The sequence below is a fragment of the Lynx rufus genome, unplaced genomic scaffold, assembly GCF_022079265.1.
Source record: "Lynx rufus isolate CCGP_SWC_20201006 ecotype Redwood Valley unplaced genomic scaffold, mLynRuf1.p SCAF_4, whole genome shotgun sequence".
Classification (NCBI taxonomy): Eukaryota; Metazoa; Chordata; class Mammalia; order Carnivora; family Felidae; genus Lynx; species Lynx rufus.
The window spans coordinates 132,638,623-132,665,404 of NW_025814856.1; the positions used below are offsets into that span (position 1 = coordinate 132,638,623).

At 35.1% G+C, this 26,782-nt stretch overlaps 1 pseudogene; it reads right to left on the reverse strand.

Moving 5' to 3' along the window:
- Nucleotides 1-2,787: 2,787 nt before the first annotated feature.
- On the reverse strand, nt 2,788-3,564 carry LOC124523307 (thioredoxin-dependent peroxide reductase, mitochondrial-like; annotated as a pseudogene).
- Between the last annotated feature and the right edge of the window lie 23,218 nt (nt 3,565-26,782).

Consider the following 26,782-nt stretch of genomic DNA (forward strand, 5'->3'; position numbering starts at 1 on the left):
AACGTAGAAAAAAAAATTTATAAATTCTTTGACTTAGATTTTGGTGGAAATGATATCATGCAACTTCTAGTGCTTCTTATCCCTGAGTACTTGCAGTTTCCTCTCTCGCCTTCTTATGTCCTTTTATTATCATGCTCTGAAGAAGCCTAAAGTAGCCTACTAAAGATGAAAGGCTCTGTAGGATGACAGAAGAGTAATAGTGAGCCCAGTGATAGCCAGAACCATGTTCCAGAGACCGTCTTGCATCTGCATATCTAGGGGAAACATCAGATGACCATAACCACATGAGTGAATCCAGACAGACTGGTAGAAGAAACCCCTAGCCAACCTACAGTTTCTGAAAATATTACGTTGTAGTTTTAAGTCATTGAGTTTTAGTTTAATTTGTTATGCAGCAACAGATAACTGAGATAGCACAGGTGAAAACATTGCTATTTATTTGTCCATTCTATAATGGACATTTGGATATTTCCAGGTTTTGGCAATTCCAAGTATTTCCACTATGATGTGTTTTAGGAAACACATGTATGTATTTCTGTTGAATATATATCTAGAAGTACACTTGCTAGTTTGAGTATAAATAGATATTGGATACAGTTTTCCAAAGTGGCTGTATCAATTTTACTCCTATCAGCAATGTAAGAGAGTTCCAGTTGCTCCATATTCTCATTAATCCTTGGCACTGTCTCTTATTTTCACTTTAGTCATTCTGGTACGTAGTTAGTAGTATCTCACAGTAGATTTAATTTGAATTCTCTAATGACTAAAGAATTTGATCTTTTTCATATGTTTATTGGCCCTTGGGATATCTTTTTAAAAATAAAGTATGTGGTTAAAGTCTGTTACCCATATTATTATTAGATTGTCTTTCTTTTTCTTACTAGTTTTTAGAATTTCTTTATATATTCTGGTTACAAGCCTTTTATCAGTTTCATGTGTTAGGAACATCACTTCCCACATTGTGGCTTGTCTTTTTATTCCTGTAATGGAATCTTTTGAATGTTTGGATCATACCACCACTTAGGCCAACTGAGGTGTTAGCTGAGGGTGAGGGGAATTTAGAATGGATTTTGGAGAAGGGAGAACATATGTGACAATATGGTCCTAAGATCAACTGAGTGATGGGACTGTGGTTCATGCCACAGACCTCCCTCTTTTGGGTTTCTCCTTAGGAAGAGAGGCCTGTGGGAATAGCATAAAAGTTGGACTATGGCAGCAGTGAGATGTGCCTCACAAACCTCCAACCACACAGGGAGTGTGAGTAATGATCTGAAGCACCGTTTTATTGTTTATTGGCCATTTATGTATCTTCCTTTGTGTAGTGTCTATACGGTTCTTTTGCTCATTTAAAACTTGGGTGTCTTTTTTTAATGATGTATACTAGTTGTTTATATATTGTGAATATGAATTCTTTGTTGGATCAATACATAGACACTATTTTTCTCTCAGTCTGTGGTTCTTAATGGTATTTTTTTTTGTGGGAAAATGATTTTCATTTTAACGAAGTCCAACTTAACTTTTTCTTTTTATGTTTAATGCTTTTTGTATCCTTCTCAATGAATTATAATGCATCACAAGTTCTTGAAAATATTCTCATAAAGGCTTTAGAGTAGACTGCATGTTAAAGCAATGTACACCATATCTTTACAAATTAACTTTTGTATATAACATTAGATTAAGTATAAAGGTTCTCTCAGATATGTAGTTGTTTCAGAATAATTTATTGAAAAAGCCACCCCCCAACCACTGAATTGTATTGGTCAAAAGGAATTGATCATATGTATTATGGGGTATTTTTATCTCTCTTTTTCCTTGATCTGTATATTTTTTTTTGCATCAATACCAAACTGTCCTATTTACTGTAGCTTTATAGTCAATCTTAAATGTGATGCTGTAAGTCCTCTAACTTTGTTCTTCTTCAAAATTTTCTTAGATTCTCTAGATCCCTTATATTACCATGTGATTTTCAGAATCAGCTTTTCAAGTTCCATAAAAAAGTATACTAGGAATTTTATTGGGATTTCGTTGAATCTTTTTTTCTTTTAAAATATGTTTATTATGTACTTTACATCGAGCACTTCAGAAAAGAAAATAATTACAATGATTTCAAAATACAATTCCTGGATTCAATACATATTTTTTATGATTACATCCAATCAATATCTAGAATTGTATGTAGACCCTAAGACAATTAACAAGTAAAATAGCTATATTAATCTCAGGGATGAGAAACATGCATGATCACTTACGTCACTTTATCACCCTGTTTTTTTAGAAAAACATGATTCACATTTGTTTCAAGTACGTGTACATCCATTGTAAGAGTTAAATTAGACTGCTGATGTTAACACCTTAAAACTATGATCTTTGTTATCTTAAAAGAAAATTCAGTTCAGTACAAAGAAATTCAAGAAGAAAATTTCAGGACCCTTGATCAGAAGCTTTTGATGGTTGTTGTACTACTCTGGTGTACATAAAAGTTTAAGTTAGACTAATAAAGAAGAGTGTTTCCTCTTCCCATTAAAGATACAATCCAAGAAATGGGTAAACTAGCATTCCATAAACTAGCTAGCCCTCCAGAAGTTACTAAGAAAAGACTCTTGATGTATATGAGTACATTTAAAAGCCTTAGCCAATGTTACAAAAACAAAACATTTAGCATATTATTTATGAGCACAAGCATAATTGCTTTCTGTCTTCTATAAATAACCATCTTTCAAATGCTAAAAGTGAGTTCCAACTGTGGTTCTTTTCTGATGTGAGAAGCTACAGGTATGCATGAGATGATTACTGATTTACTTTCTCAAAGTATTCTTTGGAGGCAATTGGGTTTGGCTTGATTGTAGGAGAATCCAGTGTCTAGTTTTCAGGGCAGATTTCTTCATTGGGTTTCCACAAACTGAAATGGCTTTACCAAGTGGAGGGTCTCCTCTGCATTTTGGCCCACTGAGAAATCATTGATGCTCAGATACTTGACGACTTTACTCGGGTCAGTTATGAAGAGATAGATGTCTTAAAGCAACATCAGGGACTTCTAACAGTACACTGTAGTCTCAGGAAATCTGTTTAGTCAAATCTGACAAGAGTGTGATGTTCATGTTGCTCAAACTGCCATTCTTTCTTGGTGTGTTTATCCAGGCAAGATAGGTGAAGTGGGAATCTTGAAACCGCAGCAACTTCACAGTTTATATCATGAAATTCGTTGGCTTTGTCACTAACAGCATCAATTTCTGTAGGACAAACAAAAGTGAAATCCGAAGGATAGAAGAATAGCGCCAATATTTCCCCTTAAAGTCATCAAGCCTTAGGTCTTGGAACTCTCTGTTTACAACTGCAATACCCTTTAAATAGGGTGTGTGCTATGTGCTGGCAAAGGCATAGTATGAGGAACTGGTGCCAAGAGCGAACTTTACTTGACCAGAACCAAATCATAACACATTTGTCAAGCATGTTCTTCAGGAAACAGCAGGTCTAAGGCTGCAGAGGCATAGATGCCCCCAAGGAATAGCATTCAGATGTTGGGTAATCCAAGCCCTGGAGAAACCTTCCCACTTTGGCTGCCATCTTCAATGCACACTGGTTTTGTGAGGCAGACTGGGATTTCATTGATAAATTTGGGGGAGAATTGACCTCTGAACAATTGAATACTTAAGTACATTTACATGATAATTGTTTACTCCAGTCTTAGAGGTAACATTGACACAGCAGAAACACAACTCTAGGTTACAGGGTGAAAAGAATTACCATTGATAAAGAACAGGACAGGGTGAAAAGAATTACCATTGATAAAGAAGTGGTTGTCACCTGAAAGAAGATGATACATATGAAAATTAGAAAACAAACAAACACAAATACAGCATGTAGCAAATGAAATACTTAAGTAGAGAATGGAGCTAGTGGTAATAGAATCAACATTCAAATTCATAGTTCAGTATTTACTAAATTAAAGCAAATCAGTAAGGCTAATTATGTTTTAGGAAAAACTAACAGAGGATAACCACATTAAGATAAGATTTAGGGAAGTTACTGAATTTCAAAGACAAGGAATAGTATATAAGATTTCTGGTCAATACGGTATGTTAAACTGATGTAGAAAATCATACTCCTATCTGAAACACATGTTGATAAATTTAACAATAAACTTTCAAAAATACATGTCAATTCTTGAAAGTACGTGGAAAGGCCATAAGAACTAGAAATAATGAAATATTGTAAAGCCATAGTTGCAAGTGAGGGAGGCTGAAGCTGAATGGTTTTAGAACTGGACATGTGTTACTGCTGCTAAGGTTCCAAGATCTAGACTCAAATCAGAGATGAAATCTAAGCCTGTGCCTTGTAGGGAGCTTTCTACATAAAGCTTAGAACCATCAAATGTTGTCTAGTCCTTGAAATAGAGGCTAGAAAAACTACTCACAGACTGGGAGGTGCCCTAGCAATCTGAGTCATTCTAAAAATAAACATAGTAAATCCACATATGTAAAAGAGACTCATATTAGTCAAAAAACACTATGTAGATATATTTCATTTACAAAACATTGTATCGTGACCCAGAAAGGTAAAATATATTTCTGGAAAAATGTACCATAAAATATTAGTCAAGTAAATGCGTATTGATTAATAAACAAAAAATATTTAACATGCAAAGCATTTAATAGGAATGAAAGGGGATGCAATATAGATATAAAAGGAATATTCCACCAAGAAGCAATAAAATTAAAACTTTTATAACATTACCTCAAAACATTTAAAGCATATTTAAATATTAAATAAAGAGTGAAGGTGATCAAAAGGTACACACTTCTAATCATTAGATAAATAAGTCCTGGGGATGTAATATACAGCAAGGTGACTATAATTTACAATACTGTATTCTATATTTGAAAGTTGCTAAGAGGGTAGGTCTTAAAAATTCTTATCACAAGAAAAAAATTTTGTAGAAATAATATTTAAAGCAAAAATGGACATAGTTGTAATGAAAATTTGACTAACCTATAGTTACAGCAGGAAATATGCATATGCCTTTTTTAGTAACTAATAAATAGACAAAATGTTTTCAAGGATACAGGTTTGAACAGTTCAGTTACCACGTTTTATCTAATAGATATGAGATATGTGTGAGACCTGATACATATAGTTCCTGACTATAACAAATAGAGAAGCCACATTCTTTTCAAGTACTGAAAGATTAATGTTTTCTATTATGTTAAAATGTTTCAAAAGTGATAGATTTTAAAAACAAAATGTTGTATATACAAAGTATAGAACAAGACAATATATATTAATAAAAATCAGACAGTGCAAACTTAGTATACATATAAACATATGTAATAAAATGTAGAAACCCAGATGAGCTGGTTGGTGGTTGTCTCTGAGAAGAGAGGTAGCAGAATGAGACCTCGGAGATGTATTAAGGGGACTTAAAGTCTGGAATGATTAGTTTATTAATAATAATTTAAAAAAGACCTAAAGCAAACATAGTAAAATTTTTTAGCATATTGTTGATCCTAGATTGCAGTTACGTTGGTATTTGCTATACTGTAATTTTCTGTATGTTTGGATACATCATAATATTTAAAAGGAGTGACTATAATCTTCTAGAAGAATTGTTTGGTAGATAAGAACTTGCTTTTGGGATGATATGTCTTAAGTCTTATCTTGATATATTCATATAAGCTTGATATTATGAACTCTGATAAAATGCAATGTCAAGAAGATCTTTATAAATTAGCAGCAGAGTTTTAACAAATTTCTTGGAATTTGTCTAAGAGAGTGCCTTAGAGTTACAACAGTTCAGGGGTATTTATTAAAATACTATAAAGTCTGCCTTCCCATCACTAACATTGGAACTGATCACTTTCAGTGGATTTCAATAAACCTCAAATATTACAGAATTGTTCTAAGAATTAATGGCAATAATGTATGCCAGGCATATAATATAAATCAACAACAAAATTATGCCATAAAGATGCAGCATCCAAGCAGAAGATAAATGTCAGTCAAAAGTATTAGGAAAAAAAAATCAAGGTGGCTTCAGTATTTTCTTGGGAGCATTAGATACCAGGAGTCAACCAAGCAATACACAAAGAGTCCTGTGGGTAAGCTATGTGACCCCAATATTTCATATCAGCTATGTTTTCATTTATGTATGAAGGCAACCTAAAAATAAACTTAAATATGCAAGGGATCCTAAAATATATCATCTGTGTGTTCTTTCTAAGTAACTTACCTGAACAAGGAAAACTTCATCAAAAAAAGAATAACTCTGTTTTGTTTAATGTTCTGTGTATTGTGTTTATTTTGCCCAACATTGATATTACTGTATTTGTTCTGTTTTTATTTGTGTAAATCTCATTTTCCTTTGCCTACCCTTTTATACTAAAGCTATAGATTACATTGTTTTATATCATCTTGGATACAGTATGTGATTGGAACTTATTTCTTTTACCTCTTTCAATTTAGGAGTCAGTTTATTTTAGAACATGGTTTTTATCTCTCTTAACTTCTATGATACATATTTGGACTTAATTCTCCTGTATCAGTGTTTATTTATGTATGATCCTATTTTTGGTTTTCTTGCTGTGTTTTGTTTCCTTTCTGTTGATATATGATATCTCTTTCCTTTATGCCTCCTCCCAAGTCCTTCATCATATCTCAGTAACTTGAAAATATATACTGCAGCATATTTTTAGGTCTATTAGTAATTATCTCCATTAATTTAAATATTCTTATATTACAGCTTGAGAAATGAAATGGCATATATTGATCGCCCTCATATAAAAGATGAAGAATTAGCAAATGTCTATTTTTGTTCTTCTCACCATTTTGTTAGCATATAGTTAGTCTCTTTATCTTATATAGCTTTTGTTTAAATAATGATAACAATTGCATTCTTGTTTGTAGAGAGCTGTATTACATCAGTAATGTAAGCCCACAGAGCAAGAAGATTTAAAAAGTAGACAATGACTTGAACAGTTATAAATATACTAATTAATAGAATATTCCATATTTAGTGCCTTTCAGACAGAAACCAACTAGTTTTGGGGAACCTGGATGTCTCAGTAGGTTATATCTGACTCTTAGTTTTGACCCAAGTCATGATCTCACTATTGGTGGGATTGAGACCTGTATTGGCTCCATGCTGTCTGTGGAGCCTCCTTGGGATTCATTCTCTCTCTCACTCTCTGTCTCTCTCTCCTTCTCTATTCCTTCCTGTTCTCTCTCTGTCTCTCTCAGAATCTAAATAAACTTAAAAAAAAACCCAGAAACCAGCTATTTTATGGGCTATGAAACATTTACAAAAATGACCATACATTAGGTCGCAAAGAAAACCTTAATAAATACTTTAGAGTGGAAGGAATGCAGTGATGTCTTTTGATCACAGTGTAATAAAAATTAGAAGTCCATAATAAAAAGAAAAGTCCATGACCAAAAAAGGAATAAACAGCGAAAAAATTTTTAAATATTGAAAAAGGAAATAACATTTACAAAAATAAATATATCAGACATTTAGAAAACTAAATAAATATAAATTTTTAAAAACTTCTTAAACAACTTGTAAGTAAAATAAATGTAAATTATGATATCTAGAAATTAATAAGAGCACTATTTATCATAACATATGAGATTTCTACAAAGTTATACTTGAAGTATTTATAACTTTTGACATCTTCAATATATAAAAAATGAGTGAAAACAATGAATTAAGCATCCAATTTTAGAAGTTAAAAATGAACAAAATAAATCTTTTTTAAATTTTTTAATGTTTATTTTTGAGAGAGAGAGAGAAAGAGAGAGAATGAGTGGGGGAGTGCCAGAGAGAGAGGGAGACACAGAATATGAAGCAGGCTCCAGGCTCCAAGTTCCAAGCACTAGCACAGAGCCCAAAGCGGGGCTTGAACTCTCGAACCATGAGATCATGATCTGAGCCAAAGTTGGATGCCTAACCAACTGAACCACCCAGGTGCCCCAAGGGCAAAATAAATCTAAGGAAAGCAGTAGGAAAAAGTCAAGGATAAATGCAGAAATCAATGAATTAAAACTGAGGAAAGTAGGATAAAATATTAAGTAAAAAGAGAAGGAGATTTTTTTATTAGGTAGAAAAAGGTAAGTTGATAAAATTAATATTAATACACTAGGCACAGATCTGGTTTAAAAAAATGGAATATGACAAATGAACAGTTCACCAGATTAATTACCTTTAGAGTTAAACAACAACCAAAAAAAACACCACAAATGTACATATGTAGAAACTGAGTAGGGAAAAATAACTATAGATAAAGAGGAAATGATAAGATTTATAAAATAAAATTTTCAATTGTATAATAATAACTGAAAATGTTAATAAAATATACAAAGATAAGGAAAAATAAAAATACCAAGATTGGTTCAAGAAAAGAAAGAAGTGACAAATATAGAAATAATCATAGCCAGTTGAGAACATTTTCTAAAACTATACCTTAGAAATAACAGACTGAGATGATTTTATAGGTGATTTATTTTAAATCTTCAAAGAAGAGATAACTGATAATTAATCTTTTGCAAGTATTGTGGAAGAAGAAAACCTTCTGATGTGTTTTTAAAAATCATCATAATATTGGTACTTATATTTATTTGACTATGATAATCCAAAAAAAGAAAACTAGGCCTGGTTCTAATTTCACTTGGGAATATTAATGTGAAAAATCTTAAGGTGTTATCGAATAGAACACAGTAGTATATTGGAATATATGCCATTACCAAGACCCTTCATGCTATTAATGCACGTGTGGCTCAATATTAGGAAGTCTACTACTGCAATACACTCTAATAAGAGGTGAAGGAATAATTAGTTTGATAGCCATCCAAAATAGCACTTGATAATATTCAAGGTCTACTTCTAATAAAAACTCTTAGTAACCTAAGAATAGAAGAAAACTCCCTTAATAGACTAAGGAGCATCAGAAACCAGCAGGACACATATATAACAGTGGACTCCAAGAAGTAATTTCTGTAAAATCAGGAAAAAGACTAGTTGGAATCTGGTTTACTACTAAGAAACACCCTAAATCCTCTGGTAATAATTAGGGTTAGAGGAAACATCAGTATGCATGTCTAAAGAAGGAACAAGGGTTCTACAGGAGCTAGTATCAGATGAACATTTCTGAGGTCAGTTTTTGAGAAGCAACTAGAAGAAAATTTGCCTGAACCCCTTACAAACAGTAGCAAATCTCTATAATCCAGAATGATGAAAGTTTCTGCATCACTCAGATTTTCAGCGGGTAACTCCAAATTCCCAAACTCAGTAATCACTGCCTGAAATTCCACTACCTGGAGATCTGTTGAAGTTAACAAGCATTTATGCATATACTTAGGGGGCACAGGTGTCACTAACTCCTAATCACTAACATTACAGCAATGAGTCTTTCAATAAGTTATCACATCACTGACACCTTAAAGGAAGGTGATAGTGGTAGTTCATATTTATTGAGTGCTTATCCATGTGCCAGGCACTGTTCTGATGATATATGTATCATCTCATTTAATCCTCACAATAACCATGCTACATATGGAGAAACAGAGGCTCAGTGATGAGCCTAACTCACATAGCTAGTAAATGGTGGGGCTGCGATTCAAAATCAAGCAGCTGAGTGCCCAATCTGCTACTCATGTACAATGCTGCACTGCTCTGGTCTTTAGAAGGCAGATGTTCCATGTTGGGTTTCTCACTCTCCAACTAAATTGATTCAAAAAATATACTGAAAGTCATCTACACATGGCATCTCGAATCCTCTGTAGTTGATAACCACATGAATATGACACTTTCCTTGCCCTCAGGAGACTTAATCTGTAGTAGAGGAGATAAACACGTGAATAACCATTTACACTTCAAAGGTGAATATAAGGTACTTGGCTATGGTTGTGGGTAGGTCAAGGCTCCTCAGATAACATGCAGGGATGTGGAAGCAAAGGACCTTCTTTGGAGCAGCCGTGCTTTTGGAAGTCTGTATTTTCCCTCTATGGACATGATATTCTCTGAAGTATATGGTGAGTTCTGAACTTTTAATCTGTTTTGAGTGCATATCATAAAAAAGGCAAAGGGACTCGTCCCGCCACCCCCCGGCATTTTATTATTTCTTTTGCCAAGGGAAAGACTTTGGGAGAAACTTAGTAAATAATAAATAAATATGACTAAGTAACATGCAACTTCTGACCCTCTACTCTTTCAAAGAATGAAATGAGCAATATCATCATAAAAAAGAAAGACTCCTTAATTTATTCTCTGATTTGGATAATCTAGGAGCAAACCTTGATAGTCATAGATAGGAGGGTGAGAGAAATCAGTCCTGCTAGAATCACTCTTTCAGTTGTCAGCACATTTTAATGAAATGCCAGTCTTTTCATGCCAAATCCTGAAGGAAACCTCTGGGTACCGATTGATGAAATGATTTCACTCCCAAATGGAGTCTAAACTAAAATAAAGCCTCTCCCATTTTGCAGAGCACAGCACTCTACAAGTTCAAAAGGTAAGACATACTTTTAGTATGTATAAACTGTGGAGTACATTTGAAAATAAAATTTTTAATTATGTTTGACATCTCAGGCCCAGTGCTGTCATCCGGTAGGAAAGTAACATCTGTTTTGACATCTCTAGTGGTAGAGACTTTAAATCAGTTTTCATATTACTTATCTGCTGGCTAATCAGAATGGATGTGGCATTCCAACCAACTCATTCACGGGGAAGAAAAAAGATATGCAGAGAAGTAAGGCTGCATTCAAACAGGATGAATTTAAATGAAAAATCTAAACTCCTTTGAATATATTATATCTAAGTTTTAATTCAGTGCAAAATTTGAAAATGTTCATTTAATCCTAAAAGTACAGAGTTTTTTTTTTTTCTTATTTCTGATACTTTTTGTTTTGACTTAAAACTAATAGAATATTGGGTTGCTTGGGTGGCTCAGTCGGTTAATGTCCAATTTGGGCTCAGGTTATGGTCTCATGGTCCGTGAGTTTGAGCTCTGTGGTCGGCTCTGTGCTGTCAGCTCAGAGCCTGGAGCTTGCTTTGGATTCTGTGTCTACCTCTCCCTTTGCCCCTCTCCCACTCAAGCTCTGTCTCTCTCTGTCTTTCAATGAATAAATGTTAAAATTTTTTTTAAAAATCTAATAGAATATTAAAGCATATTTTATTTTTCAGACCATTTGGTTTGATCTCAAGTTCAAGGTTTTAACTGGAGAAAGTTGATTTGCTATTTTCAATAAGAAGTACTTTTAAAATGGCTGATACAGATTTTTTTTATGTTTTGTGTCTCACATTGCAAGTATTAGAAAGACATCATGTTATATTGTTTCTTTGATCATTGTATATATAGTCTTAACATCTGCTAATTCATCATGTTTTAGATTTGAAAGCATGGTGAAGGAAAACAGCTCCCTTTAGGAGTTGTTAATTCCATATCTTTCATACTTGTGGAACTTTCTTAAAGATATACTAAGATAATTTTAGGTGTCTCTTTTGAATTAAAATAAAAGAGATCTCTACTTGAATAACTCAGTATTTCCCTTATAACTGCATTGTTGGGGTGAAAATCATGTTGCCTCAGTTCTCTTTTTCTTTTTATATATGTAGGCACAAAATTCATATTTCTGCTTAAGCCCCTACCTATGAATTATAAACTGACTGGTTGGGTTACTAAAGACATAACACCAAATTATTCCAACCGGCCAACTCAGTTAAGCAATTTTGTTAGTGTAGATGCAGCTTTAGTTTAGAGAGAAGCTGGAAGAAACTTACAGATGATTTTATTAGTAAACATGTGGGAGGATAATCCTTTAAACAGATTAATACTAAAAGGGAGTTGCATGTTCTTCAAAGAAAAAGGCAGAATTTAAACTGAGGAAACTAAAAATAATGGAAATAATTTTCACATTAAATATACATTTACTGGAAAATATATTTGAATGAGTAAAGATATGCCATGTTTTTAAAAAAATTTTTTTTTTCAACGTTTATTTATTTTTGGGACAGAGAGAGACAGAGCATGAACGGGGGAGGGGCAGGGAGAGAGGGAGACACAGAATCGGAAACAGGCTCCAGGCTCTGAGCCATCAGCCCAGAGCCCGACGCGGGGCTCGAACTCACGGACTGCGAGATCATGACCTGGCTGAAGTCGGACGCTTAACCGACTGCGCCACCCAGGCGCCCCAAGATATGCCATGTTTTAAGATCTAATTTGGTAAACAACAAGCAAGAAGATAAAAAATAATTGTCAGTCACTGTTAATAATAAAAGAAAGGTTTAATATCTTTGCTTTGAGTATGTTTATAGGATGCAGTGGTGAACACAGTACAGACCACCTTTTTATTAAGTATTAATAATGCTTAGATGAGCCTGCACTATTTTTTTAAAGTTTATTTATTTATTTGGAGAGAGTGAGAGTGGGAGAGTGGGAAAGGGGAAGAGAGAGAGGGAGAGGGGGAGAGAGAGCGAGAAAGAATCCCAAGCAGGTTCCATTCCGTCAGTGTAGAGCTGGACGTGGGGCTCAATCCCACGAACCATGAGATTGTGACCTGAGCTGAGATCGAGAGTCAGATACTCAACTGAGTGAACCACCCAAGCACTCGAGACTGCACAATTTTAATTTGTTAGCAGTTTTTTAAAGTTAAAAAAATTTTTTTCCATATAATTTTTAATTTAAACCCACGTTAGTTAACATATAGGGTAATAATGACTTCAGGAGTAGAATTTAGTGATTTATCACTTACATATAACACACAGTGCTCATCCCAACAAGTGCCCTCCTTAATGCTTATCACCCATTTAGCCCATCCTCCCACCCAATGCACCTCCAGTAACCCTCAGTTTATTCTCTGTGTTTAATTAAGAGTCTCTTATTGTTTGCCTCTCTCTGTGTTTCCATCTTATTTTTCCTTCCTTTTCCCTATGTTCATTTGTTTGGTTTCTTAAATTCCACATATGAATGAAATCATTTAAAATTTGTCTTTCTCTGACTGACTTATTCCACTTAGCATAATACACTCTCGTCCCATCCACGTTGTTGCAAATGGCAAGATTTCATTCTTTTTGAATTCTGAGTAATATTCCATTGCATATATATACCATATCTTTATCCATTCATCATTCGATGGACATTTGGGCTCTTTCCATAATTTGCTGTTGTCGATAGTGCTGCTGTAAACATTGGGGTACATGTACTCCTTCAAATCAGCATTTTTGTATCCTTTGGGTAAATACCTAGTAGTGCAATTGCTGAGTCATAGGGTAATGCTAAAGTGAAGGTCAATAATGATGGTATTTTGACAAATCAGATCATAATTTCTAATAGGTTAAAATAGAAACATGGTCAAGACTTTCTTTTTAATTTATACTTATGCCATAGTTGAATGAGTTGTAAATGTAATTCCCTCCTTCTCTGTTATCGCTACATCATAGAATTCCATATTGTTTCTTCAAAGTACATAACATATTATATACTCATCATAATTTCATAAATTACTATAAATGTTTTATATCTCACTAGACCTATATTACATGCACATTCCCATAGGAAATTGTCTCCTCCAAAAATTATTTAGAATTCAAAACTATATCAAAAGAATCTTATTTTTAAATTATTGGTTATTTTTCTTGTTAAATATAAAATATTTGTTGATTTAAGGAATAGAAAAACTAACATTCTCCTATATACTATCTGGGAGTACCACAGATAAACTTTGAACCAAGAAATCCTTTTTGGTAGACATCACACAAGAGCCCTGCTCTAGTAAGATATTTAATTTAGTGTGCAATCATTTTATCTTGGAAGATACACTAGGAAGTTACATTTGTGGAAGCTAGACATTTTGTGGATCTTTTTTAAAGTGATTTTTTTTCATGGCTAAGGCGATATACCTTCTTAAACAGTTTTTACCATGTTTGAGAAATGGTTCTTCCCATTTGAAAAAATTATCTTCATCTTGGAGTTCAAGTGGGACAAAAGTGAGGACCAAGAGGAAAAAAAAACATCAAGAGTGAGACTTAGGTAGGAAGGAAGGAAGGTTGGAAGGAAGGAAAGAAGAAAGGTAGGTAGGAAGAAAGACTTTTCTACACTTCTTTTCTCTCCCCTTGCCATTTGAGTGGTAGGTTTTGGAGAGTCAGAGTTTTAGAGAGACAAAGGTATGATGATGCCTAACAGGATGGACATAGAAAAGGATATTTAGGCCAATTTTTGGTTTAAGCTTTGTGAGAAAAGACCCGAGTGGTGGTGTCCTCAAGATCTTGGGTAAGAAAAAAAATTAGCTTTTCAGATAGGGTAACTTGAAGACATTTGGGTATAAAATCCTAATTAGCATTTTCATGGATGGAGGCCGATGGAGAATTTGAGGATCTGGAGAAGGGATCCATTTTATGCTGTGGTATTGGCGAACAAGTGTTTTGAGGGCAAAAAGTACTGGAGTAATGTATAGCATCTAGTATTCACAGAGACTCAATATTGCTTTTGAGGTTTACATTGGCATATTTCTCCTCAAGTGGTTGTGGAAGTAGACAGTATTCTAGTAATACTTGATTTAAATTAATTAAAATAGAAGCAAGAAAACTGTCACTCTCATGTATAGTAAAGTATAAATCCTAAGTTTTGGGCACATTTTAGTCATTCACATGTCTCTTCATTAAAAAAGATACCCTATCTCTAATTTGATTTCAACATGCAATTTTCTTTAGCAGGAAAATAGAGATTATGTCTCTCTTCTCAAAATTTTGGTATTTTGATCATAAAAGAGAACTAGGCTAACATTGGTAGCTTAAAAAAAAAGGTCAACAGTCTAATTATGCCTTCAATGTAATTTCAAATTCTAAGTGAAGCAATTAATATTCTCTTTTCTATTTTTTAAGATATTTCTCTTTTAGGATACATGATTATGTACTTTGGAACAAGTGGCATTTGTAATTTTGCATTAATTTATGTCATTTTACACCATAATATGCATTTGTACTTTCTCAGCTGTATTTGAAATAAATAATATCACAATACTTTAGAGTTTTCTAAGATTTTTTTCGTGTACGTATTGTTTGATGTATTCTTTTCTGATTCAGTGACGTTTTGTTGTATTTGAATATGATGAGGTAGAATTAGGACTATTGCACTCTGTACAAATAATTGTTATAATTAACAGTTAATAAATTAACTTGATCAATAAATAGGCAAAAGCAGGCTCAAACCTTCATTCTGACCCTTGAATCATGTGCTTTTCTTACTGATTGGATTTGGCAGATATATATTTTTTAATTTATAGGTATTTATTTGCCTTTTTGTCCTTTTTTTTTCCAGTATATGAAATTTATTGTCAAATTGGTTTCCATACAACACCCAGTGCTCATCCCAAAAGGTGCCCTCCTCAATACCCATCACCCACCCTCCCCTCCCTCCCACCCCCCATCAACCCTCAGTTTGTTCTCAGTTTTTAAGAGTCTCTTATGCTTTGGCTCTCTCCCACTCTAACCTCTTTTTTTTTTTTCCTTCCCCTCCCCCATGGGTTTCTGTTAAGTTTCTCAGGATCCACATAAGAGTGAAAACATATGGTATCTGTCTTTCTCTGTATGGCTTATTTCACTTAGCATCACACTCTCCAGTTCCATCCACGTTGCTACAAAGGGCCATATTTCGTTCTTTCTCATTGCCATGTAGTACTCCATTGTGTATATAAACCACAATTTCTTTCTCCATTCATCAGTTGATGGACATTTAGGCTCTTTCCACAATTTGGCTATTGCTGAGAGTGCTGCTATAAACATTGGGGTACAAGTGCCCCTATGCATCAGTACTCCTGTATCCCTTGGGTAAATTCCTAGCAGTGCTATTGCTGGGTCATAGGGTAGATCTAGTTTTAATTTTCTGAGAAACCTCCACACTGTTTTCCAGAATGGCTGCACGAGTTTGCATTCCCACCAACAGTGCAAGAAGGTTCCCGTTTCTCCACATCCTCTCCAGCATCTATAGTCTCCTGATTTGTTCATTGTGGCCACTCTGACTGGCGTGAGGTGATATCTGAGTGTGGTTTTGATTTGTATTTCCCTGATGAGGAGCAACGTTGAGCATCTTTTCATGTGCCTGTTGGCCATCCGGATGTCTTCTTTAGAGAAGTGTCTCTTCATGTTTTCTGCCCATTTATTCACTGGGTTATTTGTTTTTCAGGTGTGTAGTTTGGTGAGTTCTTTATAGATTTTGGATACTAGCCCTTTGTCTGATACGTCATTTGCAAATGTCTTTTCCCATTCTGTTGGTTGCCTTTTAGTTTTGTTGGTTGTTTCCTTTGCTGTGCAGAAGCTTTTTATCTTCATAAGGTCCCAGTAATTCATTTTTGCTTTTAATTCCCTTGCCTTTGGGGATGTGTCAAGTAAGAGATTGCTACGGCTGAGGTCAGAGAGGTCTTTTCCTGCTTTCTCCTCTAGGGTTTTGATGTTTCTCCTCTAGGGTTTCCTGTCTCATATTCAGGTCCTTTATCCATTTTGAGTTTATTTTTGTGAATGGTGTCAGAAAGTGGTCTGGTTTCAACCTTCTGCATGTTGCTGTCCAGTTCTCCCAGCACCCTTTGTTAAAGAGACTGTCTTTTTTCCATTGGATGTTCTTTTCTGCTTTGTCAAAGATTAGTTGGCCATACGTTTGTGGGTCTAGTTCTGGGGTTTCTATTCTATTCCATTGGTCTGTGTGTCTGTTTTTGTGTAATACCATGCTGTCTTGATGATTAGAGCTTTGTAGTAGAAGCTAAAGTCTGGGATTGTGATGCCTCCTGCTTTGGTCTTCTTCTTCAAAATTCCTTTGGCTATTCGGGGCCTTTTGTGGTTCCATATGAATTTTAGAATTGCTTGTTCTAGCTTCGAGAAGAATGCTGGTGCAATTTTGATTGGGATTGCATTGGATGTGTAGATAGCTTTGGGTAGTATTGACATTTTGACAATATTTATTTTTCCAATCCATGAGCAGGGAATGTCTTTCCATTTCTTTATATCTTCTTCAATTACCTTCATAAGCTTTCTATAGTTTTCAGCATACAGATCTTTTACATCTTTGGTTAGATTTATTCCTAGGTATTTTATGCTTCTTGGTGCAATTGTGAATAAGATCAGTTTCTTTATTTGTCTTTCTGTTGCTTCATTATTAGTGTATAAGAATGCAACCGATTTCTGTACATTGAGTTTGTATCCTGCAACTTTGCTGAATTCATGTATCAGTTCTAGCAGACTTTTGGTGGAGTCTATCAGATTTTCCATGTATAATATCATGTCATCTGCAAAAAGCGAAAGCTTGACTTCATCTTTGTCAATTTGGATGCCTTTGATTTCCTTTTGTTGTCTGATTGCTGATGCTAGAACTTCCAACACTATGTTCAACAACAGCGGTGAGAGTGGGCATCCCTGTCGTGTTCCTGATCTCAGGGAAAAAGCTCTCAGTTTTTCCCCATTGAGGATGATGTTAGCTGTGGGCTTTTCATAAATGGCTTTTATGATGTTTAAGTATGTTCCTTACATCCCGACTTTCTCAAGGGTTTTTATTAAGAAAGGGTGTTGGATTTTGTCAAAGGCCTTTTCTGCATCGATTGATAGGATCATATGGTTCTTATCTTTTCTTTTATTAATGTGATGTATCACGTTGATTGATTTGCGAATGTTGAACCAGCCCTGCATCCTAGGAATGAATCCCACTTGATCATGGTGAATAATTCTTTTTATATGCTGTTGAATTCGGTTGCTAGTATCGTATAGAGAATTTTTGCATCCATATTCATCAGGGATATTGGCCTGTAGTTCTCTTTTTTTACTGGGTCTCTGTCTGGTTTAGGAATCAAAGTAATACTGGCTTCATAGAATGAGTCTGGAAGTTTTCCTTCACTTTCTATTTCTTGGAATAGCTTGAGAAGGATAGGTATTATCTCTGCTGTAAACGTCTGGTAGAACTCCCCTGGGAAGCCATCTGGTCCTGGACTCTTATTTGTTGGGAGATTTTTGATAACCGATTCAATTTCTTCGCTGGTTATGGGTCTCTTCAAGCTTTCTATTTCCTTCTGATTGAGTTTTGGAAGCGTGTGGGTGTTTAGGAATTTGTCCATTTCTTCCAGGTTGTCCAATTTGTTGGCATATAATTTTTGATAGTATTCCCTGATAATTGTTTGTATCTCTGAAGGATTGGTTGTCATAATTCCATTTTCATTCATGATTTTATCTATTTGGGTTCTCCCTTTTCTTTTTGAGAAGCCTGGCCAGAGGTTTGTCAATTTTGTTTATTTTTTCAAAAAACCAACTCTTGGTTTCGTTGATCTGCTCTACAGGTTTTTTAGATTCTGTATTGTTTATTTCTGCTCTGATCTTCATTATTTCTCTTCTTCTGCTGGGTTTAGACTGCCTTTGCTGTTCTGCTTTTATTTCCTTTAGGTGTGCTGTTAGATTTTGTATTTGGGATTTTTCTTGTTTCTTGAGATAGGCCTAGATTGCAATGTATTTTCCTCTCAGGCCTGCCTTCGCTGCGTCCCAAAGCGTTTGGATTGTTGTATTTTCATTTTCGTTTGTTTCCATATATTTTTTAATTTCTTCTCTAATTGCCTGTTGACCCACTCATTCTTTGGTAGGGTGTTCTTTAACCTCCATGCTTTTGGAGGTTTTCCAGACTTTTTCTTTGGTTGATTTCAAGCTTCATGGCATTGTGGTCTGAAAGTATGCATGGTATAATTTCAATTCTTGTATACTTATGAAGGGCTGTTTTGTGACCCAATGTATGATGTATCTTGGAGAATGTTCCATGTGCACCCAAGAAGAAAGTATATTCTGTTGCTTTGGGATGCAGAGTTCTAAATATATCTGTCAAGTCCATCTGATCCAATGTGTCATTCAGGGCCCTTGTTTCTTTATTGGCCATGTGTCTAGATGATCTATCCATTTCTGTAAGTGGATTGTTAAAGTCCCCTGCAATTACCACATTCTTATCAATAAGGTTGCTTATGTTTGTGAGTAATTGTTTTGTATGTTTGGCGGCTTCCATATTTGACGCATAGACATTTATAATTGTTAGCTCTTCCTCATGGATAGACCCTGTAATTATTATATAATGCCCTTCTTCATCTCTTGTTACAGCCTTTAATTTAAAGTCTAGTTTGTCTGATAAAAGTATGGCTACTGTAGCTTTCTTTTGGCTTCCAGTAGCATGATAAATAGTTCTCCATCCCCTCACTCTGAATCTAAAGGTGTCCTCAGGTCTAAAATGAGTCTCTTGTAGACAGCAAATAGATGGGTCTTGTTTTTTTATCCATTCTGATACCCTATGTCTTTTGGTTGGCGCATTTAATCCATTTACATTCAGTGTTATTATAGAAAGATACGGGTTTAGAGTCATTGTGATGTCTGTATGTTTTATGCTTGTAGTGATGTCTCTGGTATTTTGTCTCACAGGGTCCCCCTTAGGATCTCTTGTAGGGCTGGTTTAGTGGTGACAAATTCCTTCAGTTTTTGTTTGTTTGGGAACACCTTTATCTCTCCTTGTATTCTAAATGACAGACTTGCTGGATAAAGGATTCTCGGCTGCATATTTTTTCTGTTCAATACTTTGAAGATCTCGTGCCAATCCTTTCTGGCCTGCCAAGTTTCAAAAGAGAGATCAGTCAGGAGTCTTATAGGTCTCCCTTTATAAGTTAGGGCACGTTTATCCCTTGCTGCTTTCAGAATTTTCTCTTTATCCTTGTATTTTGCCAGTTTCACTATGAAATGTCATGCAGAAGATCGATTCAAGTTACGTCCTAAGGGAGTTTCTGTGCCTCTTGGATTTCAATGCCTTTTTCCTTCCCCAGTTCAGGGAAGTTCTCAGCTATTATTTCTTCAAGTACACCTTCAGCACCTTTCCCTCTCTCTTCCTCCTCCACTTCCGTGGGCCTCTTGTCTGCGCTTGGCTCTGGAGACTCTGTTTTGCTAGTTTCTGGTGGTTTTCTGGGTTAGTTAGGCAGGTGTAGGTGGAATTTAAGTGATCAGCAGGATGCGCGGTGAGCCCAGCGTCCTCCTACCCGCCATCTTCTGGTTCCTCCTCTTAAATTTAAGTTTAACATACAGGGTTGTTCTGTTAACTTCAACTGTACAATATAGTGATTAAACAATTCTACACATTACTTGGTGCTCATCATGATAGGTGTACTTTTAAAGCCCTTCACTTATTTCACCCATTGCACCCACCCATCTTCCCTCTTGTAACAATCAGTTTGTTCTCCATATTTTCAGTCTGATTTTTTTGTTTCTCTTTTTTTCCTTTGTTCATTTGTTTTGTTTCTTAAATTTCACATATGAGTGAAATCATATAGTATTTGGCTCTCACTGACTTATTTCACTTAGCATTATACTCTATCCAAGTTGTTGCAGATGACAAGATTTTATTCCTTTTTATGGCTGATTTATGATATTCCATTGTATATATCTATCACATCTTCTTTATCCATTTATCTATTGATGGGCATTTGGGTTTCTTCCATAATTTGACTATTGTAAGTAATGCTGTAAGAAACATATACAAAGGTACATATATTCTTTTGAATTAGTGTTGTGGTGGTTTTTTTTTGTTTGTTTTGTTTTGTTTTTGTTTTTGTTTTTGTTTTTGTATTCTTAGGGTAAATAACCACTAGTATGATTACTGGATTGTAGGAAAGTTCTGTTTTTAATTTTTTGAGGAACCTCCATACTGTTCATCGCATTGGCTTCACCAGTTTGCGTACCATCAACAGTGCACAATGGTTCCTTTATCTCCATATCCTCACCAACGCTTGTTGTTTCTTGTGTTTTTGATTTTAGCTATTCTGTCAGGTATAGGGTGAAATCTCACTGTAGTTTTGATTTGCATTTTCCTGATGGTGAATAATGTTAAGCATCTTTTCATGTGTCTATTAACTATATGTATGTCTTCTTTAGAGAGATGTCTCTTCATGTCTTCTCTCCATTTTTAATTGGATTATTTGGGGTTTTTTGGTGTTCAGTTGTAAACATTCTTTATATATTTTTGATATTATCCCTTATTGGACATATCATTTACAAATATCTTCTCCCATTCAGTAGGTTGTGTTTTAGTTTTGTTGGTTGTTTCCTTTGCTGTTCAGAAGCTTTTTATTTTGATGTAGTCCCAATAGTTTATTTTTGCTTTTGTTTTTCTTGCCTCAGGAGACATATCTAGAAATGTGTTACCGTGGCCTATATCAGAGAGATTACTGACTATGCTCTATTCTAGGATTTTTATGGTTTCAGGTCTCACATTTAGGTTTTTAAATCATTTTAAGTTTATTTTTGTGTATAAGAAAGTTGTCCAGTTTCATTCTTTTGTAGGTATCTGTCCAGTTTTCCCAGAACCGTTTGTTGAAGAGACTTTTTCCCATGGTATATTCATTCCTCCTTTGTTGAAGATTAATCGACCATATAATTGTGGGTTTATTTCTGGGTTTTCTATTATGTTCTGTTGATCTATGTGTTTTTTTTGTGTCAATTCTGTACTGGTTTGATTACTACAGCTTTGTAACATATCTTGAAATGTGGGAGTATGGTACCTCCAGCCTTGTTCTTATTTTTTAAGATTGCTTTGGCACTTTGGGGTCTTTTGTGGTTCCATACCAATATTAGGGTTATTTTTTTTACTTCTGTGAAAAATGCTGTTGGTATTTTGCTAGGGATTTCTTTGAATCTGTAGAGTGCTTTGAGTAGTATGAACATTTTAACAATATTGGTTCTTCCAATCCATGAACATGGAGTAGCTTTCCATTTGTGTCATGTTCAGTTTCTTTTATCATTGTTTTATAGTTTTCAGAGTACAGGTTTTTCACCTCCTTGGTTAAGTTATTCATAGGTATTTTATTATTTTGGTGCAATTATAAATGGTACTGTTTTCTTAATTTCTCTTTCTGCTGCTTCATTATTGGTGTATAGAAATGCAACAGATTTCTGTACATTGATTTTTGTATCCTGCGAACTTACTGAATTAATTTATCAGTTCTAGTAGTTTTTTCATGGAGTCTTTCTGGTTTTCTATATATGTAGTCAGGTCATGTGCAGATGGTGAAAATTTTACTTCTTCCTTACCAGTTTGAATGCCTGATTTTTTTTCTTAGTCTGATTGCTGTGGCTATGACATCCAGTATTATGTTGAATAAAAGTGGTGAGAGTGGACATCCTTGTCTTGTTCTTGGTCTTAAGGGAAAAGCTCTCTGTTTTTTACCATAGGTATGATGTTATCTGTGGGTTTTTCATAGCTGGCCTTTATTATGTTGAGGTATGTTCCCTCTCAACCTACTTTGTTGAAGGTTTTTATCATGAATGGGTGTTGTACTTTGTCAAACACTTTTTCTGCATCTATTGAGAAGATCATGTGGTTTTGATCCTTTGTCTCGTTGATGTGACGTGTGATGTTGATTAATTTGTGAATATTGAACCATTCTTGCATCCCAGGATAACTCCCGCTTGATCCTGGAGAATGATTTTTTTAATGTATTAATGGATTCAGTTTGTTAGTATTTTGTTGAGGATTTTTGCATCTATGTTCATCAGATATGTTGGCCTGTAGTTCTCTTTTTTTGTAATGTGTTTATCTGGTTTAAGTATCAGGGTAGTGCTGGCCTCACAGGATGAATTTGAAAGTTTTCCTTCCTCTTCTATTTTTTTGGAATAGTTTAAGAAGAATAGGTATTAACGCTTCCTTAGGTGTTTGGTAGAATTCACCTGTGAAGCTATCTGGTCCTGGACTTTTGTTTGTTGGGAGTTGTTTTGTTTTTGCTTTTAAACCGATTTATTTATTTATTTTTTGATTACTTATTCAACTTCATTGCTGGTAATTGGTTTGATCAAATTTTCTATTTCTTCCTGATCTAGTCTTGGGAAGTTATAGGTTTCTAGGAATTTATCCATTGTTTTCTAGGTTGTCCAATTTGTTGTATACAATTTTTCATAATATTTGTCTGTAATCCTTTATATTTTTGTATTGTCTGTTGTTTTTGCATCCTCTTTTCTTTGTGATTTTTTTCAGTACTGTCTCTCTCTCTCTCTCTCTCTCTCTCTTTAAGTGGCTAAAGGTTTTCAATTTTGCTGGTCTTTTCAAAGAATCAGCTCCTAGTTTAATTGATCTGTTGTGTGCATGTTTTTTGTTTAGTTTCTATTTTGTTGTTTTTTTTTTCTGCTCTAATCTTTATTATTTCTTTCCATCTACTCCTTTTAGGTTTTGTTTTTCTTTTTCTAACTCCTTTAGGTATAAGGTTATGTTGTTTATTTGAGATTTTTCTTGCTTTATGAGGTAGACCTGTATTGCTATAAATTTCCCCTTAGAATAGCTTTTGCTGTATCTCAAAGATTTTGGATCATTGTGTTTTCATTTTCATTTGTCTCCATGTAACTTTTAATTTCTTCTTTGATTTCATGGTTGACACATTAATTGTTTAGTAGCTTGTTTTTTAACTTCCATGTATTTGTGCTCCTTCCAGATTTTTTTCTTACTGATTTCTAGTTTCATAGCATTGTGGTCAGAAAAGATGCAAAATTCAGTCCTTTTGAATGTATTGAGACTTGTTTTTCAGGGTGACATGTAGTCTGTTTTGGAGAATGTTCCCTGTGCACTTGAAAAGAGTGTTTATTCCACTATTGTAGGATAGAATGTTGTGAATGTATCTGTCTTATCCATCTTATCGAATGTGTCATTCAAAGCCACTGTTTCCTTGTTGATTTTCTGTTTGGGTAATCTATCAGTTGATCTAAGTGGGGTGCTAAAGTCCCCTACTGTTATTTTATTGCTATATATTACTTTCTTTATGTTAGTTATCAGCTGCTTTATGTATTTGGTGCTTTCATGTTGGGTGCATAAATATTCACAATTGTTATATCTTGTTGGATTTTTCTCTGAATGATTATATAGTGTTCTTCTTTTTCTCTGGTTACAGTCTTTGCTCTGTGTTTATTTTTTTAAGTTTATTTATTTATTTTGAGAGATAGAGAGAGCAAGGGAGGAACAGAGAGAGAGGGAGAGACAGAGGATTCCAAGCAGGCTCCAAGCTGTCAGCACAGGGCCCGATGTGGGGCTTGAACTCACACACCGTTAGGTGAAGCCAACAGTCAGACGTTTAACTGACTGAGCCACCCAGGCTCTTTCACTCTTGTTTTAATGTCTGTTGTGTTCAGTATAATTATTGCTACCTTGGCTTTCTTTTTACTTTCATTTTCATGATAAATGCTTTTCTATCCCTTTACTTTCCATTTGCATGTATCTTTATGTCTGACATGAGTCTGTTGTACACAGCATATGATGGGTTTTGTTTTTTATCTATTCTTTCTCCCTATGTCTTTTGATTGGAGTGTTTAGTTCATTTTACATTCTAAATAATTATGGATAGGTATGTACTTATTGCCATTTTGTTACTTGTTTTATGGTTGTTTTAGTAGTTTTCCGCTATTCCTTTTTTCTGTTGCTGTCTTCTCTTACAATTTGCTGAATTTGTTTAGTGATCCTAGAACTTGGTTGGATTCCTTTATCTTTATTTTTTGCATATCTATTACTGTTTTTTGTTTGTTTATTTGTTTGTTTGTTTAAGTAAGCTCTATGCCCAACGTGGGTCTTGAACTCATGATCCTTAGATCCAAATCCCATGCTCTGACTGAGCCAGCCAGGTGACCCTATTACTGGTTTTTGATTTGTGGTTACTATTAGGTTTGTCTATCAAGCTTCTGCATATAGCAGTCTATGTTAAGTTGATGGTTGCTTAAGTTTAAACCTGTTCTTTACCCCCTGCTTCATTTTAGGTATATAGTGTTACGCTTTACATCATACTATTTTTGAATCTCTTCATGGATTTTTTAGTTATATTTAATATCACTGCTTTTGTGTTTCCTATTTTGCTTATTCCTACTTATGGTCTTTCTATTCTACTCGAAGTACTCTTTAACATTTCTTATAAGGCTGGTTTAGTGTTGATGAATTCTTTTAACCTTTGTCTGGGAAACTCTTTATCTGTCCTTCTATTTTGAATGATGACCTTACTGGATAGAGTCTTCTTGGTTGCAGGTTTTTTTTTTCTTTCTGCCCCTTGTATATATTATGCCATTCCTTCTGGCCTGCATAGTTTCTGCTGAAAATCAGCTAAAAGCCTTATAGGATTTCCCTTGTATGTAACTGTTGTATTTTCTCTTGCTACTTTTAAGATTCTTTTTTTATCCTTACGTTTTTGCCATTTTAATACTATGTGTCATGGTGTAGACCCCCTTGGGTTGATTTTGTTGGGGGCTCTCTCTGCCCCCTGGATATGTATTTCTGTTTCCTTCCCTAGATTTGGGAAATTTTCAGCTCTTATTTCTTTAAATTTTCTTCCTTCTTTTTAATGTTTTCTCCTTGTAGAGTTGCTATAATGTGAATGTTATTACATTTGGTGGTGTCACTGAGTTCCCTTACTCTTCATTTTTTATTATTCGTTTTTCTTTCTCCTGTTGACCTTGATTGCTTTCCATTACTCTGCCCTCTATGTTGCTGATCTGTTCTTCTGCTTCACCTGGTCTACTGCTTATTTCCTGTAGTGTATATTTAATTTCATTCAGTGAATTCTTTATCTCTGATTGGATCTGTTTTGTATTTTCTATCACATTATTGAGACTCCATTGTCTTTTCAAGTCCAGTGAGTATTTTTATGACTATTAATTTAAATTCTCTATCTGGCATATTGTTTATCTCCATTTCAGTTTCCTTTCTTGCTGTGATTTTGTCCTCTTCTTTCATTTGGGACATATTCATCTATGAACTCATTTTGTCCAACTCCATATGCCTGTTTCTTTGTGTTAGGATGCCATCTATATTTCCTGCTCTTGAAAGTAGTGGTTTTATGCAGAAAAGTAGTGGTTTTATGTACTTCCCTGTAGTGCAACGTCCCCTGGTCACCAGAACGTGGTGCTTCAGAGGTATCTCCTATGTGTGTTGCTTGTGGCCTGCTGTTGTGGCTGAGACCTGTTTGCTTTCAGTCCAGTCATCTGCAATGGCTCTTTTTGCCTATTGCACGTGGGGTCAGTCTGAGGCTGCTTTGGGCTTGAGTTTAGTCATATCAGGCATTTGCCAGAGCTGCAGTAATACTGCAGGTAACTGAAGGGTACTTTCCCAGTGATGTCCTCTGAGAAACTATCATTGGTGGTTGGGGCCACAGTCTGACTGGTGTATGTGGTTACCTTCTTCTCTTCCTGGGGCAGGAGTCACTTTGGAGTGGTAATGGCCCCTATCAGGGCTGCTTGCCCTCTTCCAGGCTCGTGGTGCTACTTTGGGTGGCCTCCTGCCAAGGTCATGTTGGAAGGGGCATTTCTGCAGGAATAAGGAGGGGCTGTGTGAATGGTGGACAACAAGGTCCGTACCATTCTGCTGGTGGAGGGAACCTGCCACTGTCCTGGAAAACCCCTGCCAAGATGGAGGGTTTGGTCTGTAGAAGATTATGGGGTTGGAGGGTCCCTGCCAAAGATCCCAAAGATCCTAGCCCCTCCAGCACACACTTTCACATTAGTAAATAAATCACCTTCCAGGATACCCTAGATGTTTTTCCATCTGCTGCTTCTCTGCTCACTCTCAGCAAGGCTGTTTGTTGTGCTTTCCTTTTTGGAGCAGGGACTCAGTTTCCCGTTGCCCTCTGGCTCTCCCAGAGCCCAGCTACTTTTTGGAAAAGTTCCAGGTGTTCTTTCCATAATTTGACTATTGTTGATAACACTGCTATAAACATTGGGATGCATATGCCCCTTCAAATCAGCATTTCTGTATCCCTTGGATAAATACCTAGTAGCACAATTGCT